Here is a 19,853-nt window from a genome sequence, read left to right as displayed (position 1 = left end):
AGTGCAGAATGATTGTAACTGATGTAACAGCCTCGAACATAGCTTTGACTCCTCTTGCAGTACTGCAATGGGTGTGGAAATGTCTGCATCGATGGTTCAACGCCTTCTCCTGAGGACTGGACCGATGGTACATATGTCATTGCATTGGCTTCCAATGTTGTGAGAGTGCTAATGCGTCACACTGAACGCAAATAGTGTCACTGGCATGATGATTACCAAAATTTAGTGTTTTCGGACGTGTTCCGCTTCAGTTTGCCCTACACTGATGGCAGCTTGTATTAGGTGCTCCCGTGATGACAGCTGTCTGGAAAACTCCATTGTTGAGTGGCACAGCTGAAAAATGTCAAGTGTGATGGTTTGGGATGCCATTGGCTATAACATGCCATCTCACCTCCTATGTACTGAGGGCAATCTGAACAGCAGGTTGAGACAGATCTTAAAGCTTGAGGTGTTGGCTCTCCTGCAGGCAGCTCTGCGTGCCATATTTCAACAGGACAAAGCCTGCCATATGCGGCGAGGAATGTGCCCGCCTTCCTAGCGTTTGCAACTGATTCCCTGGCCTGCGATTACCTCTGACAAGTCGTCCAGCAAACATGTTTGTGATATGTTCGTTCAGCAACTTGTTCCTTCTGGTCCACTTGCAGCCTGTGTTAATCCTTTATGGATGCTCCCACAAATGACATGGCTATGTGTTCCCATCAGCGTATCCAGCCCCTCTTTGATGGTATGCCACGACATGTAGGGGCTCTGATTGCATCATATGGCAGCTCCACACCATACTGAATTCTGTTGGTCTAAGGGTATGTCCATTTCTGTAATTCTAATCATTTATATACGTAATGCGCTTGTCTGGGTGGATGAAAAGTGTCTAAGGGTGTAGGAGAGGCTAGATTCAATCTTATTTATCACAGTTTATCACGCAGTATAAATAGAGAGATTAGACAAAAACCTGACTTGTCAAAGTGTAAAAGGATGCGAACGGTTCTTAAAGAATGCGAATAAAACACTTTTCACTTTTTATTTTGCCAATCCCCTTTAACATTTAAATCTCTTGATCTGTAAGTGTTATTTCCTCTATGCCGTGATTTCCTTTCCAGTGTCCGCCGTAATCCTTGTGTGATGAATTTCGGAGATCTCATGAACGGACGCTGGGTCTTCACGACAGTCAGAGGGCCAATGAGTTCTACATCTACATCTACATCTACATCCATACTCCGCAAGCCACCTGACGGTGTGTGGCGGAGGGTACCTTCAGTACCTCTATCGGTTCTCCCTTCTATTCCAGTCTCGTATTGTTCGTGGAAAGAAGGATTGGCGGTATGCCTCTGTGTGGGCTCTAATCTCTCTGATTTTATCCTCATGGTCTCTTCGCGAGATATACGTAGGAGTGAGCAATATACTGCTTGACTCTTCGGTGAGGGTATGTTCTCGAAATTTTAACAATAGCCCATACCGAGCTACTGAGCGTCTCTCCTGCAGAGTCGTCCACTGGAGTTTATCTATCATCTCCGTAACGCTTTCGCGATTACTAAATGATCCTGTAACGAAGCGCGCTGCTCTCCGTTGGATCTTCTCTATGTCTTGTATCAACCCTATCTGGTACGGATCCCACACTGCTGAGCAGTATTCAAGCAGTGGGCGAACAAGCGTACTGTAACCTACTTCCTTTGTTTTCGGATTGCATTTCCTTAGGATTCTTCCAATGAATCTCAGTCTGGCATCTGCTTTACCGACAATCAACATTATATGATCATTCCATTTTAAATCACTCCTAATGCGTACTCCCAGATAATTTATGGTATTAACTGCTTCCAGTTGCTGACCTGCTATTTTGTAGCTAAATGATAAAGGATCTATCTTTCTGTGTATCCGCAGCACATTACACTTGTCTACATTGAGATTCAGTTGCCATTCCCTGCACCATGCGTCAATTCGCTGCAGGTCCTCCTCTGTTTAGAATAATTCCCTTTATCTCGCGCGGTGAACCTTTCGTAGCGAGGTTGGCGACCCAAAATAATTAGAGTTAACGGTGTTGGAGAAGTGGACATTTAAGGTTACCTATAGCAGTTAACATGATTTAGGTAGTATATTTCAGGGAGGGAACATTGCACTTGTGCCTATAGACAGCTACATTCTATTCATTCAAGCTCAAGTCTCGTGTATACAAAGGAATTCTCCCCCATTGGTCATCGCTGCAGTGCTCAACCATCTGGTGTGGCGAGACCATTATAATACAGCATTACATATGTATTATGTATTTTTATGAAATCCCAGTACATGCTAAAACATCCAAAATCTTAAGTTTCTTTGATAATAATTGTGTTACACGTTCAACCCATGGAGCTTTTGTATAAAATCTCACTGCACAGTCGGTTTCTCTGCGATTCATTATTATTAAACGTACTTATACAATTACAAAATTTGTTAAATGTGATTATAAAAAATTGTGGAAAAGTAGTTTTATGAGGAGGTGGAAAGGAGCGAGACTTTGACAGACCTGCCAAGGGCACAGGACTACTTCAGCATGGTTATGTACGGAGGATGATGAAAATTAACTGGATTGATAAAATGAGAAGTCAGTCTCGTACGATTCACTAGGAAAGAAATATGCGGATAACATTAGCTAGAATAAGGGATATGACGAGAGGACATCAGGGAATAACTTCCAGACTATTAGCTGGAGCCGAAGGTGACAAAAAGACAGAAACTAGAGCCGGCTGGTGTGGGTGAGCGGTTCTAGGAGCTGCAGTCCTGACCCGCGCTACTGCTACGGTCGCAGGTTCGAATCCTGCCTCGGGCTTGGATGTGTGTGAAGCCCTTAGTTTAGTTAGGTTTAAGTAGTTCTAAGTTATAGGGGACTGATGACCTCAGAAGTTAAGTCCCATAGTGCTCAGAGCCATTTTGAACAGAAACTAGAATAAGTAGAACAAAATCCCGGCGGTGAACAGAAACTAGAATATGTAGAACAAAATCCCGGCGGAGGTTCGAGTCCTCCCTAGGGCACGGGTGTGTGTCTTTGTCATTAGGATAAGTTAGGTTAAGTAATGTGTAAGCTTAGGGACTCATGACCTTAGCAGTTGTTGCATAAGATTTCACACACATTTGAACATTTTTTTTGTAGAACAAATAAGTAAGAGCATTGGTTTTGGGTGTTACTATGAGATGAAGAGGCTAACAGAAGGTAAGAAGTCTTGGCGGTAAGCATCAGTGAAAGACAATTTCCTTATTTCTATCAAATGTTTCCACAGCCGACCAACGTCAAGAGGACTGCAGTTGTTTTTAATGCTTTTGATTTCTAGGTTAATGAATCTAAACGAGGCGAGAGAAGCAAAGGAGATGAAGTGCAGGTCAGTTTAAGCTGTCACGCAGGAAACCGTTCATAATACTATAACGGTAGAATGGAAAAGGAATGTCTGCAGGACACTTGATATCGTAGACAACTCAAGCGAGCGAATGCGTTATATTTATTATTGAAAATTGCACTTTCAAAGCGTCTGAGCGTGATCGATAGCGCTTTTTATGTGTTTTGACCAAATATGAATGCGGAAGGACATTTCAGATTTCCTCAAATATTAGACCAAACCGAAAAGTTCTTTGTGCAGTAGATCTCTTCTTTTAGCTTGCTCCCTCTGGCATGCCTTATAGCAGTATCTTCCATTGATGTTTCAGAACTAGCAATACGCACGTCACCAATCTTCTTCAGTAGTTTTCAGTGAAGCAACCTGCATCACATCCTTGTCACACAAGGGTCCCAATGGTTCCAGTATTACCATACTTGAACATCAGATAAGCATCATATGAGAAAATTTCAACAATAGTAGATGAGTAAAATGTTTTCTTTGAGCCTCTCTTCTAAATGAGGTTATTAAAGCTTTCGTTCGGGATTTATGTTCCACCATGAGAGCATTTCTTTAATAAATCATAATTAATCGCATCGTAAATGGGCTCACAGGCCTGTATACTCTATAGATGTCTTTTCCGATGATAAATAGTACAATACAAAAAAAAGGACCGAGTCGCGTAGGAAAGAGAGCGTTGCACTGCGCATTGGTTGAAACAAGATGGATTTTACGTCATTTGTAGAACGAGTTAAGCTGTATAAATTAGAGACAATATATCTGACATGCTACATAACTACCCTGGTGGCAAAAAACTTTCAATATTTTTAGTCAATTTTACATTCATCTCCCAATAAGTTCGTTCTCTCCGCCGTTTCAAACAGTGAAGCGACAAATTTCACCTACGAATGAGAGCGACAGCGCGCAGCTTGGACGTCTGGGCCACGTGCCGTTTCGGAACGCCACTCGTCGCTGAAAAAGGACTTGGCGTGGACGACGAAGGGACTGTCGCCGCCACACCGCCTCTTATGCGTTGTGAACACCGGGGTTACTCGAAACGGCACCACGGCCACGGTTCTTCCCTTGACCGTGTCACCACACTTCCGTTTGCACTGGACCTAACATTCTTCATAAGAATGCGTTTCTTCCTCGGAAACTTCGTCAGTATCCACCACGGGACAGGCGACAATAGAGTATTCATGTGTTCGTCGAACTTAGCATTAGGAAATGTTGTAAATCGTAAATTTTTGTCGTGGAAGTGATATTGCAATCACACAATCAATATCTCAGGAAACTAAGCCAGGAAGACGTTAATCACTATTATACCTGATTCGGAATAAGGGAGTGACAGACAGCCAGCACAGCAACAGCCAGTAAGAGAATGAGTTTTGCTTCTTTTCTGTTAACCGTTGCCACATCGCTCTGCTAATACGAGTGACAGTTGCCACTGACGTAACAGTTGTTCTTTTCGTTGTTTACATTGTTTCTCTCTGCGGCCTGTTTATTTTACGGGAAATATGTCCTAAACTAGTTACGAAAATGAGCAGAAAAATGATAAGACCATTCACACCTTGCTAAACATACCCCTGTACTATACGTTTACTGGAAATGTGTAAATGTATCAAGCACAGAACTGCCTAGTTGTTGCAGCATCACCAATATTACGTGCACAGACAAACGCGAATCGGTAACAACGCCCCCTGCCGCGCTTAACTGCCATGATTCTGTTATTTTGATAGAGCTTTGGTATCATCACTGCCTACACATTAGAGCGTAGAGTAACTTACAGAATCCTGCAAACACAGTTAAATTTCCAGTAATGGGTTTTGTATTACAGCAGATTGTTACCCGGTAGGTCTTTATCCACGTTTTGCATCATGTTCAGAAGGTAATATGTCAGTGGAAATGGAAATGCCGTGTGGCCAGGGCCTCCCGTCGGGTAGACCGTTCGCCTGGTGCAAGTCTTTCGAGTTGACGCCACTTCGGCTACTTGCGTGCCGATGGGGATGAAATGATGATGATAAGGACAACACAACGTCCAGTCCCTGAACGGAGAAAATCTCCGACCCGGACGGGAATCGAACCCAGGCCGTTAGGTATTACATTCCGTCGCGCTGGCCACTCATCTACCAGAGGTGGACAATATGTCAGTACCACTTGCTAACCAATTGGAGTCATGGGCACCCACAGGAATGCTTCCAGGAGGAGGGGAATACTCTCAAACTGTGACTTTTGTATGAATGAGTTGATCAGTATCGACAAGTATCTTTTGTTGGTGACACAAAAAACTTATATTCTAGAGAATTAATGGTTGTTCAGTGACTTGTAGAAGTGTATGGGATTTCTTTGATGAATAAAAACTCTTCATTCTAGATTCTAATTGATCCCACCACCATCTTGTAGACGACTGAATGAAGTATTTGTAGTTTTCTTTACTTTTTCCCCTCGGTCAGATACAACAATTGTATTTGTCACGAGATGCGGTACTGTGTTATTATGATCTATTTTCAATTATAGTATGTTCACGACTCCTGGACGAAATTTTTAGTGGTGTGCGGGGAACAAAGGAAGCAAGCTCGCAAGATTGCTGCACAGAAAGTTGGGCAAGTGCGTGCGCCAGCGATCGGGCGTCTCCATTTGATGTCCGGGTGGAGAAGCGGTAGTGGCGCCAGACATTTTCTCACGTTCGGGTAAGCTACCACTAATTTACGAAAACTGAAGGGCAATATACTGAATTATGGGTACGATAGAAACCTATACAGACTATGTTGCTACTACCTACGACGATGAAACTAATCTGTTGCTTTCCTTCTGCTATTTCTCTTAGCATTTAATTCCACTAGCTGGGGTACTCCACTTCGCTCAGGGAGTTGTTACGAGATTGCGTAGTAGTTGGAATAAAAGGATTAACTGTAAACTGCAAGAGGTAAAAGAAAATCATTGAAAACATATTCTAACTATTTACAATACTTGTTTATAAACAACATTTCTTATTTTGTTACCCAGGGTATGTATGTACAAATTTTTCGAATTTACTGCTCGACAGCGAGCAACGTGTAGTTGAGCATGAGAGAAGCAGGAGTCTGAGGTTGATGCCGCAATATTTTAAAGTTTGTCCTTGCACCTTGCTAACTGTAAAACTGTAAACTGATTCCGTTGGAAAATGTAGTCTTTTAAATTGGAACGGCTGTTCACTAGAGTTCAGTGGATGGAAGAAATGATCGATTTCATCTCTATTATTGTTGATCGAAGGGACACCGAAAGAAATCACTTGGGAGCAGGCATTGTGAGCTTTTACATTTTGAAGCAAGTGTTTGGTTCTGGAGTTTCCCCGGTCATGTAACGTAAAAATTCCTACGGAGATGCTTCCAGTTGTGGTAATCGAATTTTTCCATTCATGCAACAGGATCCTGGTGTTTCTTTACTGAATTCTTTTCCCGTTGCAAAACTGGCAGATGTTATCGTACAACACGATGATACCGTCCGACTGCGTGGAACCATAATAAAAGCGCAGCTCTATGAAGACATTGCGACATACCATAAAGTCAAAATTTCCGGGGATGGTGTCGGACGGAATCATCCTGTTGCACGATAACGTGCGACCCACACTGCCAATCAGATGAAGGCTACGCCTCTGCGATTTGACTGGGAAGCACTGCAACATACTCCGTACAGCCTAGAGCTTTCGCTGCAGAAAGACATACATGGACCTCTGTTTCAGTCGGGCGATGACGTGCAAGTGTGGCTGCGGCTATGAATCTGTTAGCGGCCGACAGCGTTCTGTGAAACAGATCATCTCATCTCTAGTGGGAGAAATGTCTTAACACGTGTGGTGCTTACTTTTGAATGGGGGTTGGGGGTTGTTTTGAAAGGAAGTCGGCCGTGTCCTTTCGAAGGAACCATCCCGGCATTTGCCTGGAGCGATTTAGGGAAATCACGGAAAACCTAAATCAGGATGGCAGGACACGGCATTGAACCGTCGTCCTCCCGAATGCGAGTCCAGTGTGCTAGCCACTGCGCCACCTCCCTCGGTTTACTTTTGAATGGAGACGTTGCTTGGTCGTATTTTGGTTTTCATTTGGATGTCCATTATACAGTATACATCACAACGCACCGCTGGCCGGTTTAATGGCGGTGGATGTTTACCGTAGCAGCAATGACGTCAGCTCCGACAAACGCTCTCCTAAGATAAATATGCGAAACCCCACTTTATCTACAAAGACAACTACTGGCAGGCAACTATTATTGAAACAGACTGTCGATCGATAAGCACCCATGAAGAATAAAAATACATTCATTTCTTATTGAGGCCAAAGATAATTCTAGTAGATCAGTCACCCCTGCCTTATACCTTAATAAATTATGGAATTATTTAAAAATGAAAATTATTGTCACGAAGAAGCCATAAATGTGATTGTTCCACTATAATTTACCACTTACCTTCAAGTCTAATTTTTTGCATTAGGGAAGGATCCTGTCAATACTTACTCAAAGATCTGTGGGGAGATACTCAATAAATGGCCTGATTATTTCTTAATCTGTACTGATGGATCCAAGAGAATGTTAAACGAAAATGTGCGATGCACCTTTTAAATATAGAAAATATCGCTTACCAGAAAACACCTCAATTTTTACCTCGGAATCGATCGCTATCCATGAAGCACTAAAGTACACTAAGCACATAGTTTCAAACCAAATTTGATAGTCACTGATCCTATGTCTGTTTTGAATTTAATAACAAAAATAAACTGGAGAACATTTTGAATAATTATAACGATAATATTACAGGACAGTGCAATGTAGCAAATAAGGGAAAATCATAGAGAAGACTTTGGTGAAAACACGCAGCGGAGTCTCATACAGCGGAAAAGTACATCAGCTTGTGAAGAAAGCAAGAAAAAATACAAAATTACAGCTTACAGAACTCTATAAAACTGGCAAATCCAACTATACAGTTTTAGGGAGTCATTACGCAGCAAATCGACTCAACAATCTACAGAAACCATGTCTCCACAAAACCAACTATAGCAGAAAAAAAATCTCCAGTTTAATAAGAATGGGGCAAAATCGTTACCATTTTCAAAGCCAGCTCTACTGCCTCGATTTCCGTGACACAACCTATTGTGAGTGCGGAAATCAACTGCTGCTGACGTGAGCCATCTCTTATTTGCTTGCCTCCTATTAAGAATTCAGCAACGAGAACTGACGTGTCTCCTTCTGTGTCCACCAGCAGTTTCTGGGGATCAGGAATAATTGCCATCTTCGATTAGTGGGCTAATAGATAAACAAAAGTAACTTATAAATGTATATATATTGCATGCTCACAGTAATAATAGTAGCTATATACATTAGTAGAAAAATGAAAACTCCATGAACAAAAATTATAATTGCAGTGTTTACGTTATGTTAGCAATAATTTTTCTACTAATATTTGAAAACTTGAAGCTACACAGTCAGTTCATTACGTGACCTGTTCAGGACCTCATTCTTGATTTTCGCAAGTTATTTTGGATGTCTCCGCAACTACAAGGCCTCAGAGACAGCTTTTGTTTATGTAAACAATCTGATCATCCACCCAGATTCGTCTCCGTGTATGATGGTCGAAATCAGGAAGATCACCCAAGCACTTGAGGATAACAAGACATCGAGTTGAGATCAGATTATCTCTGAACTGCGGAACCATGCAAGACATAAGGCAATCGTTAAAATTGATGCAATTTTATAAGATATGTGGGAAAGCGAGAAACTCTCAAGGTGGTGGACCTCTGGTTCAGTTCACCCATTTTATTAGAAAGGGGAGTGAACAGACGTGAGCAACTGCCGTGGCATCCCTCTCATGCCAACAGCTTCCAAGGTCTCCTGATCGCGTAACTTTTTTTTTTTTTAAATAGAATATTCTGATAATTGAATGAAACCTTTTGTTAAAATTTCTCTTTTATGTTTGTTAAAAGCCACTGCTAAATTTTTTTCTCAGGGCGCTATCGCCAGAAATATCATACGTATTCCATGGTGAAGACATCCGTCTCACGATGGATTAAAAAAATCTTTCTTCAACATGACGCCGTAAGCCAATTAAACACAACGCTTAATTATCTTTTTCTGTGCGGCTTGATGCTCCAGGATAGCTGCTTATGTGCAATGGCAGCGTACACATTTATAGAAATTACTCTCAAAAAACTGTACCTCTGGCCAAAAATGAATTAGGAAATATTAAAAGACGCCGTTTTGTATTGATTGAGATTATTTTTTTAAATATCTTTAGCTTTAAATGACGCCGTTTTGTATTTATTGAGATTATTCTTTTTAATACCTTTAGCTTTGAATGACTATTAAAATAGCTTATATCATTTTTAACATTAATGGCGTAGCTACAACAATAAGCCTATACAAAATGGCCAGGGCAACATTTAATATTAGCCGGCCGCGGTGACCGAGCGGTTCTAGGCGCTCCAGTCTGGAACCTCGTGACTGCTACGGTCGCAGGTTCGAATCGTGCCTCGGGCATGGATGTGTGTGATGTCCTTAGTTAGGTTTTAAGTAGTTCTAAGTTCTAGGGGACTGATGACCTCAGAAGTTAAGTCCCATAGTGCTCAGAGCCATTTGAACCATTTAATATTACGTAACTAAATCATGGGCAGGAAAGGTACGAAGTGCATTCAAGTTCTAAGGCCTTCGATTTTTTTTCTAATTAACTACTCATCCGAAATCGATGAAACTGGCGTTACTTCTCGACGTAATCGCCCTGCAGACGTACACATTTTTCACAACGCTGACGCCATGATTCCATGGCAGCGGCCAAAGGCTTCTTTAGGAGTCTGTTTTGACCACTGGAAAATCGCTGAGGCAATAGCAGCACGGCTGGTGAATGTGCGGCCACGGAGAGTGTCTTTCATAGTTGGAAAAAGCCAAAAGTCACTAGGAGCCACGTCAAGTGAGTAGGGAGCATGAGGAATCACTTCAAAGTTGTTATCACGAAGAAACTTGCGTAACGTTAGCTCGATGTGCGGGTGCGTTGTCTTGGTGAAACAGCACACGCGCAGCCCTTCCCGGACGCTTTTGTTGCAGTGCAGGAAGGATTTTGTTCTTCAAAACATTTTAGTAGGATGCACCTGTTACCGTAGTGCTCTTTGGAACGCAATGGGTAAGGATTACGCCCTCGCTGTCCCAGAACATGGACACCATCATATTTTCAGCACTGGCGGTTACCCGAAATTTTTTTGGTGGCGGTGAATCTGTGTGCTTCCATTGAGCTGACTGGCGCTTTGTTTCTGGATTGAAAAATTGCATCCACGTCTCATCCATTGTCACAACCGACGAAAAGAAAGTCCCATTCATGCTGTCAACATTGCTTGGCAACATGCCACATGGGCAGCCATGTGATCGTCCGCCAGCATTCGTGGCACCCACCTGGATGACACTTTTCGCATTTTCAGGTCGTCATGCAGGATTGTGTGCACAGAACCCACAGAAATGCTAACTCTGGAGGCGATCTGTTCAAGTCATTCGGCGATCCCCCAAAACAATTCTCTCCACTTTCTCGATCATGTCGACAGACCGGCTTGTGCGAGCCCGAGGTTGTTTCGGTTTGTTGTCACACGATGTTCTGCCTTCATTAAACTGTCGCACCCACGAACGCACTTTCGACACATCCATAACTCCATCACCACATGTCTCCTTCAACTGTCGATGAATTTCAATTGGTTTCACACCACGCAAATTCAGAAAACGAATGATTGCACGCTGTTCAAGTAAGGAAAACGTCGCCATTTTAAGTATTTAAATCAGTTCTCATTCTCGCCACTGGCGGTAAAATTCCATCTGCCGTACGGTGCTGCCATCTCTGGGACGTATTGACAATGAACGTGGCCTCATTTTAAAACAATGCGCATGTTTCTATCTCTCTCCAGTCCGGAGAAAAAAAATCGGAGGCCTTAGAACTTTAATGCACCTCGTACTTGCTACTAACAAAAACACAATTTTTGTAAGCAGCAGTTTCATATATATTCAAAATATTACTTGTATTACTACAGATAATTGTATTAGTTACAGACTATGAACAATAAGCGTCTGTCAGCTAGAACATCAAAACCAAGAAGACAATGAAACAAGAAACGTTCATCCCTTTTGTACCAAATGACAAAGATACTACAACTTACTATTCTGCTAGCGTATATAGCGCTTCCAATGCTGAGTATCGATAATTTAATTTATACCCTTTTTCTCGAAGGCTATGCTATAAAAGCCCCCTGGAATGCCATTTGCTATTCCATAGTCTTGTAAATGGCATTACTCAACATCATATTTCCGTTTTAATGTCTACGTCCAAACAGGTGACGGTAGACGTATTTGATTCGATCATAGTATTAATATATTCTAAGTTTGTCTGCGTCCAAACAGGACGACAGATTTATATGATTTATTTTATTATTACTGACTGAATTCGTCTGCGTCCAAACAGTTGACGACAGACTGATTATTGTATTAATAAGTTTGAAGTATACCTGCGACCAAACAGGTGAATACAGACACATGTGATTTCAAGACTTGCGATAACACAGGTACTTTCTTGCAGTCCTTGCACATAGATGATTTTACTATGAAGTTGAGTGCAGTCTTTTTACTATCTTTCCTCGGAATAATTTGTTTTATGCTCCCCCATTTGGATAAAAGCCACTGGGAAACCGAGTGAAAACCAGCTCAGAGCTATAATACTGTACTCTTATTCAACAATTAAAGACATAAATACGGATATAAATGATTTCAATTCAGTTCATCGTTAATGTTTCTTACAAAATTTAGAATGTTCATTGTTAATATTCTTCCGCGGTAAGCTGGTGAAGTGATGAGGGAGTGGTCGCCGGATTGCGCCCCCGACAGCGCGTACTGCAGGTTGTGACGTCACTGAGACGAGTGATCAGCTGACGCGCGACAGCGACAAATCGCACACAACCGCGTACCGGGCGTGCGTCGTCTTCTACCCTCCTTTCAGATGTACTCCGCCACCGCTCCACAGCATAATTTCATGAAATGCAAGAACAGCACAGGCATCAGTTCATTATAGGTAAGTAAATGTTTATTCCTGCGGATGGGGAAAACACATGATTATTCGTCCTGTTTTATTGTTTCATCCAGCACCAGTTTATGTCGGTTTGCGTATGAATTAATCGTCCATTTGTTAATACATACGAAGTCCACTGTACGACACTGTTCAAGTACAGTTCGTCACAATTTTGTTGCAGCTTATATTTCCGTCTCGTATTGCTGTATGACACTGTTCGACTGCACAGTTTGTCATACGTTAACCTTAGCTTCACACAGCTGTTGTGCCCCAGAATAGGCTGTTTACACAGTCTCACTACTTCTGTCACACACCACACTGTTTATAATGTCACAAACAGGTATCTCCAGACACACTTGCACAGATCAGCTGCTCTGTTCGCTTGCGCTGGTGGATTCCCATTGTTGACTTACTCCACTCCTATCATCGGTGAGAGATTGATTTGCTGACGTCCGTTTAGATCAGCTGTGCTTCGACTGCGTTAGCCACGGTCTGTAAGCTATTTGTTATATTTAACCTTTACACTCTATAATAAAACCAACATCTCTGGCGTTGTACCGTTTATATTGTTTCATGAACACTGCTCATTACACTGTAGTTCCCGTGAATGACGTTACTTGTCGTCAGACTGAATCCAGTTTATTGACACAACGTTCATTCGGGTCTATGCACACGCAATCACTGTTCTTTACAGTCTCTTGTGGCACATTAAATTGTTCACCAAAACTTTAACATTTTAATTACATGACGAAATGCACACACAATGCACACAATGTATTCGAATGCACATCTATTGAATACAGGATTCCTGAATATGTCTCTGCTTCCGTGATATTTTTTTAAATCACTGAACTTGACAGTCCGGTTCACTCAAAATGTGAACGTATCTTACTGACATTTCATTTTTATATGCTCGGTAGATAAAACTACCTGGTTTCTACCTACTGATTTTTTTTTTAGTTGATTCATGGCTTGTACCGTTAGGTGTACTACGCTCATGACCAATTAATAAATTCTTTATTCCCTTTCGAATTGCTAAATATAACATTGCATTTGTCATTACATATTTTGAACAAATTCTGTTATGATATAAGTGCATAAAACTTGTATTACTACTAATAATAATAATTTCGTCTTACTTAGGTTGGAAGTAATTTCAGCCCGTTCGAATTTGCTCAATACTCTTTATTATCTCCATGAGTTCTTCCCATGTGGGAGTCGCAATCAAGATGTCAAGAGCATCTAACATCAGACGCAGCCGGCCGGGGTGGCCGAGCGGTTCTAGGCGCTACAGTCTGGAGGCGCGCGACCGCTACGGTCGCAGGTTCGAATCCTGCCTCGGGCATGGATGTGTGTGACGTCCTTAGGATAGTTAGGTTTAAATAGTTCTAAGTTCTAAGGGACTGATGACCTCAGCAATTAATTCCCATAGTGCTCAGAGCCAGTTGAACCATTTTTTGAACACCAGAAGTATTTTTCCACTATCTTTTGTAACTGCTAGTAGCGGGCTGCTGTAAGGTGACATTGACGACTCAGTTATACCCCATGCTAGCATCTTACGTATTTATAGCATCACGGCTTCCTTTCTCGACCATGGAACGGAGTTTAGTAGCATTACAAAATGTCTTGTTTGGTATCACATCAATATTATACGTATAACCTCTGATGTCCCCTGGTCTCTCAGAGAATGTTCCTTAATAGCTGAGATAACTGTAATTGTTGCTCTGTTGTCAGGTAAGTGGATTCCTCTACTTTATCTTTTATTGACTGACAAGACTCTGTGGTACTAACATTCTCTCCACTGTGATGTATATGATCTCGCCCCCAAAACACTGCTGCATATGCAGTATTTTTAGCAGGTTACATTTGACTTTAACATTCTGACAATATTTGCCATATATAGCTTTTGTGTGTAGCAATTCCAGTTTCACTCTTACTTCTCCAGTCTTTAAACTGCAAATACAAGAGGGGTCCATATAGGAATGCATTTCTCTCAAAAACTCCCAACCCCGAATACAGGCGACTCTCAATCTCTTTACAACCAGGAACGTGCAATTGAATGCTCCATTTCCCATAAATATGTCCACCTGTACCTGGCTCTTAACTACCTGTGCTTAGGCACCAATGGCATCCGACACTTTGCAATTCTGAACCGGCAACACTGGCACTTTATGCAATTGGCCCAATTTCCTATAGAAATCATAACTCATCACATTAACTGTAGCTGCTCTATCAATTATAACATTGACCGGAGTACTAAGAACTTTAGCCTAAACCACAGCCTGTATCAACTCACTATCTACTTGGTTACATCTCTTTTTCTCAGATAAAAGTTCTTCCTTCATTCCAACGCCATCGTTATATCTTAACATCTTGACTACATCATGTTTCTCCGTACTCTCGTGTGAGCTCTCCCTCCGTCACACGGCCAACAACGGAGAGCTAATTGCGGCCGTCTTTAGTTTGTCGAATCGGTTGATGTAGGACGATTATCACTCGTCACATCAACTATTTTCCCACTTTGATTCTTGTTCTGCCAAACCGGATTGTTCGAAGTACCTGCTTGACAGTGTTCGTTCCTACTATTGCTATTGTTCGAATATCTTCCGGGGATATTTCTCATCCGCATGCATAAAAAAATATTTGTTCACGTCCACCTACAGAGAAAGAAGTGATCACCGTAATAGTATGAGACAAACCAGGGTTCGCAAGAAGAGGTGTAAATGTTCGTTTTTCCTGCAAGGTGTTCAAGACAGGAACGATGTGTATGTGTGAATTCCTAAGGCACCAAACAGCTGAGGTCATCGGTCCCTAGACTTACACACTACTTAAAGTAACTTATGCGAAGAACAACACACACACCCGTGCCCGAGGGAGGACTCGAATCTCCGGCGGGAGGGGTCGCACAATCAGTGACGTAGCGCCTCTAACCGAGCGGCCACTCCGCGCGGCCGGGAACGCTGGAGAAGTAGAGCGAAACCCCTTCGACGAACCCACTGCCAGACCCTTAGGCGTGAATTGTAGGCTAGTCATGTAGATGTACAGACAGGCGGGATGCTTGTATCTCACTGTTTACGTCTTCCTGCTGACTTCTACCTATCTTTAAATTCTCGTCTTCCATTGCTAACTTTATTTACTCGTGCGAACGGTTTTTCACAAAACTGGTACCATTCTGAGTTCGTAAAACACGGCTACCCACTGAAGTTATTATTGAAATACTGCAGTTAATGCACACTAAAGAAACGTTGCAGAATAGTAAATTACTGTATTAATTGTTGGTGTTCATCCTGGCACTGAGAAAACACGAATAATCAATTAGAGAATTAACCCTGAAATAAAAAAAGAAAGGTAAGAGTAGACAAACAGAAATGTCAGAGAGCCAGCTGTACTAGATCTGGTGGTACAATAAGGGGAGTTGTCATTACGTTACAGATTTGACAGATTTGAAGCCGATATGCGCCACATTAATTGTCCCAAACATTAGTTCCTGGTGGACGTTTTTTGAAAAGAAAAGTAAAGTAACAAATAAATAAAATAAAATTGAAAAATTGGTACGTGTGCCAGACCGAGACTCAAACTCGGGACCTTTGTCTTTAGAAGGCACTCTACCAACTCTTTTTTTTTTCCCTCCAGTCCTCCCCTTTTAGCCCAGGCCAACTGCTTTCCTTAAATGCATCTTAGCCCAGCTTCGAGTGCTATAAAAAGTATGAGAATATTTCTCTTTCGCAGAACTTGTATTTGGAGTAAAGGCTTCTTCATTAATGGCAGTTGTCTTTCTTCCTGACGTAACAGTTTTTGAACATGTTACATGTCTTTTGATAACTGAAGTTAAACATTCTTCGTAAGCAAATAAATTTCCAGAAGTTAAATATAATATCTTCTGTGCTATTAATTTACGTGATAAAGCAAAATAACTATAAACTGAATATTTCTTCTTCTGTATTCGAAATTAAATCCATCTTTGGTAAATAAAATTTGCGTTTCTGTATGCAAGGAGGATATAGTTTTCGGCTATGAAAGTTTCTTTTGAATTCTCAGTGTAAAGTGAAATAACCGAAAGTAGTGCACATACACAAATCTCTTCACCGCCCCACTGCATCGTGACTGCTCAGTCTAGTCCAGCCGGCTGACAATGAATTTCTAAACTAAGACAATAAGTAAATAAAATCCAGCATCTTTGCTCCATGTGTGCGTGTCAATCAGTGCGTTGCCTGCCTCAGGTGTTAGTTTCAGTGTAGAGGCGTCACAATCAGTATGACGGCTACATATAGTTGCACCTCTGTAGTTCAGATAATTCAAGATTGATCGTACGATTGAGTATTGTTTGTGAGTGAGTAACTAAGATGTTTACTTCGTCGAAATAGTAGCTGTTAGAAAGTATGGAACCATTTCCTGTAATATTTATGTTCCTTTATATTTTGTTGCTGCAACGTGAGCGATATTACGTAATCGTGTAAGGAGGGAGATTTCGTGGAGATCGAGTAGTGACCAAACTGGGCGAGGAGCCAAATGTAACTATTGGTTTTTACTTCCGGGTGTAGCTGATGATCCAGGTTGGCTATGTGCGTTGGCCTACCATGGTTTCGGTTGTCCTGTTTATCACTGCAAACTTCATCCTCGTCCAGTTCCAAATTTTTCTTTGACTTCTACAGATGAACGCGTGTACAAGGGTGTCTACCAAGTGACATTGCATGCAATACGGAGTAGGTCTTTATTTGATGAAGCTTTTCTCCTGTAGGTATCGCTTCGTTGAGACTACCGTACCGTAATGCACTTTTCCTGGTTCCTAGTGTTGGATTGTGGATATTTTTCTAAATTTGTGTCTAGTTATGGCGCAGGTATTTATGTTCAATTTTTTTCCGTTCATGAGTCATAGTGAGCACTCCGTAAAGTTTGACGTTACTGAATATGGTTTGGTGGTGATAATATGCTTGAGTGTAGCTCAGTTCTAAGTACACTTCTCATACGTGAATTATATCAGGCTTTATGTGTCCTATATTTATCGGTACATCCTATACTAGAGGTGTTAAGAATGTAAACAACAATTTGATAATATTATCTTGATTATAGTTAAATATTCTTAAAGTTCTGCCTATCAACAAAACGGTGCACTATGATTGTATAGCCTTGAGTCTTAATCCTCCGCGGTGACGTGCTATCTCCATAGTTTTGGAGCGTACTTTAAAAATGATCCCCTTTCAAATGTACCAGCCCGCACAGGCAAAACATGTTGAGCAACGTCATTAGGTATTATTAAGGATGATGCTATATGACAGAGTTTAGTATATGTTACATTTTCTGTAAGCGATCTAATGTCATCCACGACTGACGCGGCGCGTACGATTCGGGATCAGCTGTTATAAATCAAGTTCAATTGTTATCTGTCCGCGGTCCTAACGATAAAAGCTGAGGTTTATTCATATTTAGTTACGCACCAGTGGCAGTGATATAATTTCATATCACAAAATTGGGCTCTTTGTATGCAACGGTTGTTTGTGACTATTACGCTGACGTCTGAATAAGCGTGACACATAGTTCTATTGTCCAAAATGCATAATCCCGGCAATTCGAGGTAGTACTTTTTAAAAAGTGGCTCCACGAAAATTGCATCCCTGTCTTATCACCTGTTTTATATGGATAAGCTTCGTTAATTGGCCATCAGCATTGCATTCATAGTGTGTTCTGCGGATGCATTTTTGTATAATTTGCAGAAAGACATTGTTAAATTCCAATTGTTTCATCACTAGGAGCAAGGAATCGTGATGCACTCTATCAAATGCTTAGACGAAATCAATGCTAGGGCTGTTTTGATCTTGAGACCTACGTGAGGTACGTGACGTCTCTGCGCTCTGCTAATGTAGTTAGCATTGAGCATCCAGCCGCGCGTGGTAACCGCGCGGTCTAGGCGCCTTGTCACGGGCCGCCTGGCTCCACCGTCGGAGTTTCGAGTCCTCCCTCGGGCATGTGTATGTGTGTTTGTGTGTGTGTGTGTTGTCCTTAGCGTAAGTTAGTTTAAGTGGTTCGTAAGCTTAGGGACCGACGATCCCAGCAAATTTTCAATTTCCATTGAGCGTCCGGTTACAGTGCTGGACTGATAATGTTCAGTTATTTGCGGGAGTATGGGTTGTACCCTGATATTCATTATGCGGGTGAAAAATTTGAAATCGGAACTCAACAGCGTGATTGGTCGACAGTTAAACCTTCGGTGAACTCTGGAGGACAACATTGGTTGGGGAGTAATTTGTTAAACTTCTTTGTTAAGTTCTGCATCTATGATGTGCCAACAGTCAGTATAAAATTCAATTGAAAACCAGCCTAAACGAGAGAACTTTTTGTTTTGGGGCACCGGCAATTATTTCCTCTATCTCCGTGGACGCTATACTTTCAACCATTGTCGCTTTGTCTACCGGCGTAAAGGTTTTTACTATGTTATGTAACATATTACGTTGTGCGGTGTCACTAGTTTCTGGTTCTGAAAAATGCTAAGTTGTATAGTTCACTACATAGGCCTTGATAGCGACCTGGATGCTGTACACATTATTCCACGGATCCACAAGTTTGATCATTACCTTCTGTTCAGATCGTTTAGTTTCACGGATGAAGATCCATACATGGAGGTCAGTTCCTTAGGATCATCATTTAGATTTTGTGCCCTAACTTGGATGCCATCCAAGGATTGTCGAGCAAGTGCAGTTAATTTGGCTTTCGTATATTTAATCCTTTGTATATTCGAAGCTGTACTGGATTCATCCTCGTTCAGATCCCGTAACAGTGTAAAATAATACCTTGTATTTATCGTTGCCAGTGAGATTTCTCTTTTGCAAAGTTCTTTATGCATTTATGTTGGCTTGTTTTTGTTATCTGCGTCCACCGTGCTGCGCATGCGGTGTAATTAGACAACCGTCGGATACATTTGTGTCCGTTTGCAGTTAAGGGAAAAAAATTGGCCAAAATGGCGGCATGGCGGCACTGAAGCTGTTTGACAACCATCCAAGGTAATCTGTGGTGTTTTAGCACGACGACAGGTGACGACACGTAGTTATATTGTTCTCATGTAATGCAGGCATTTTCAGTTTTATGCAGCTCAGCTGATTACGTTGAATCCACCACAGCCACTGTGTCCACACCACAGAAAGTGCGACATCTAGAGCACACAGAAGCGTCAAAGATGTTGAGAACATTCCAGAGGTAAGCTGTGGTGTCTTACCCTATCAACCCTGTTTCGCAGTTATCACTGGTTCATTCTACGTCTTCGTTTTTAAATATTCCAAATTGATTGAATTACAACGATTAAAACGCCGCCTATTGCAATTCACAGAAAGCATATAAAAATATATTTTCGAGACGTGGAAGACGTTTACCGACAGGACCAAAGATAAAATCGTGTTTTCAAATCTTTGAGCTGCTAGGACTTTCATTTAACTCGTATTAGTGTCATCTCAGCTCTTTCAGATATT

Source organism: Schistocerca cancellata, chromosome 5 (genome assembly GCF_023864275.1).
Source record: "Schistocerca cancellata isolate TAMUIC-IGC-003103 chromosome 5, iqSchCanc2.1, whole genome shotgun sequence".
In the NCBI taxonomy this organism is placed as follows: Eukaryota; Metazoa; Arthropoda; class Insecta; order Orthoptera; family Acrididae; genus Schistocerca; species Schistocerca cancellata.
The sequence above is the reverse complement of the archived record's forward strand: the minus strand, read 5'-3'. Positions refer to the sequence as shown.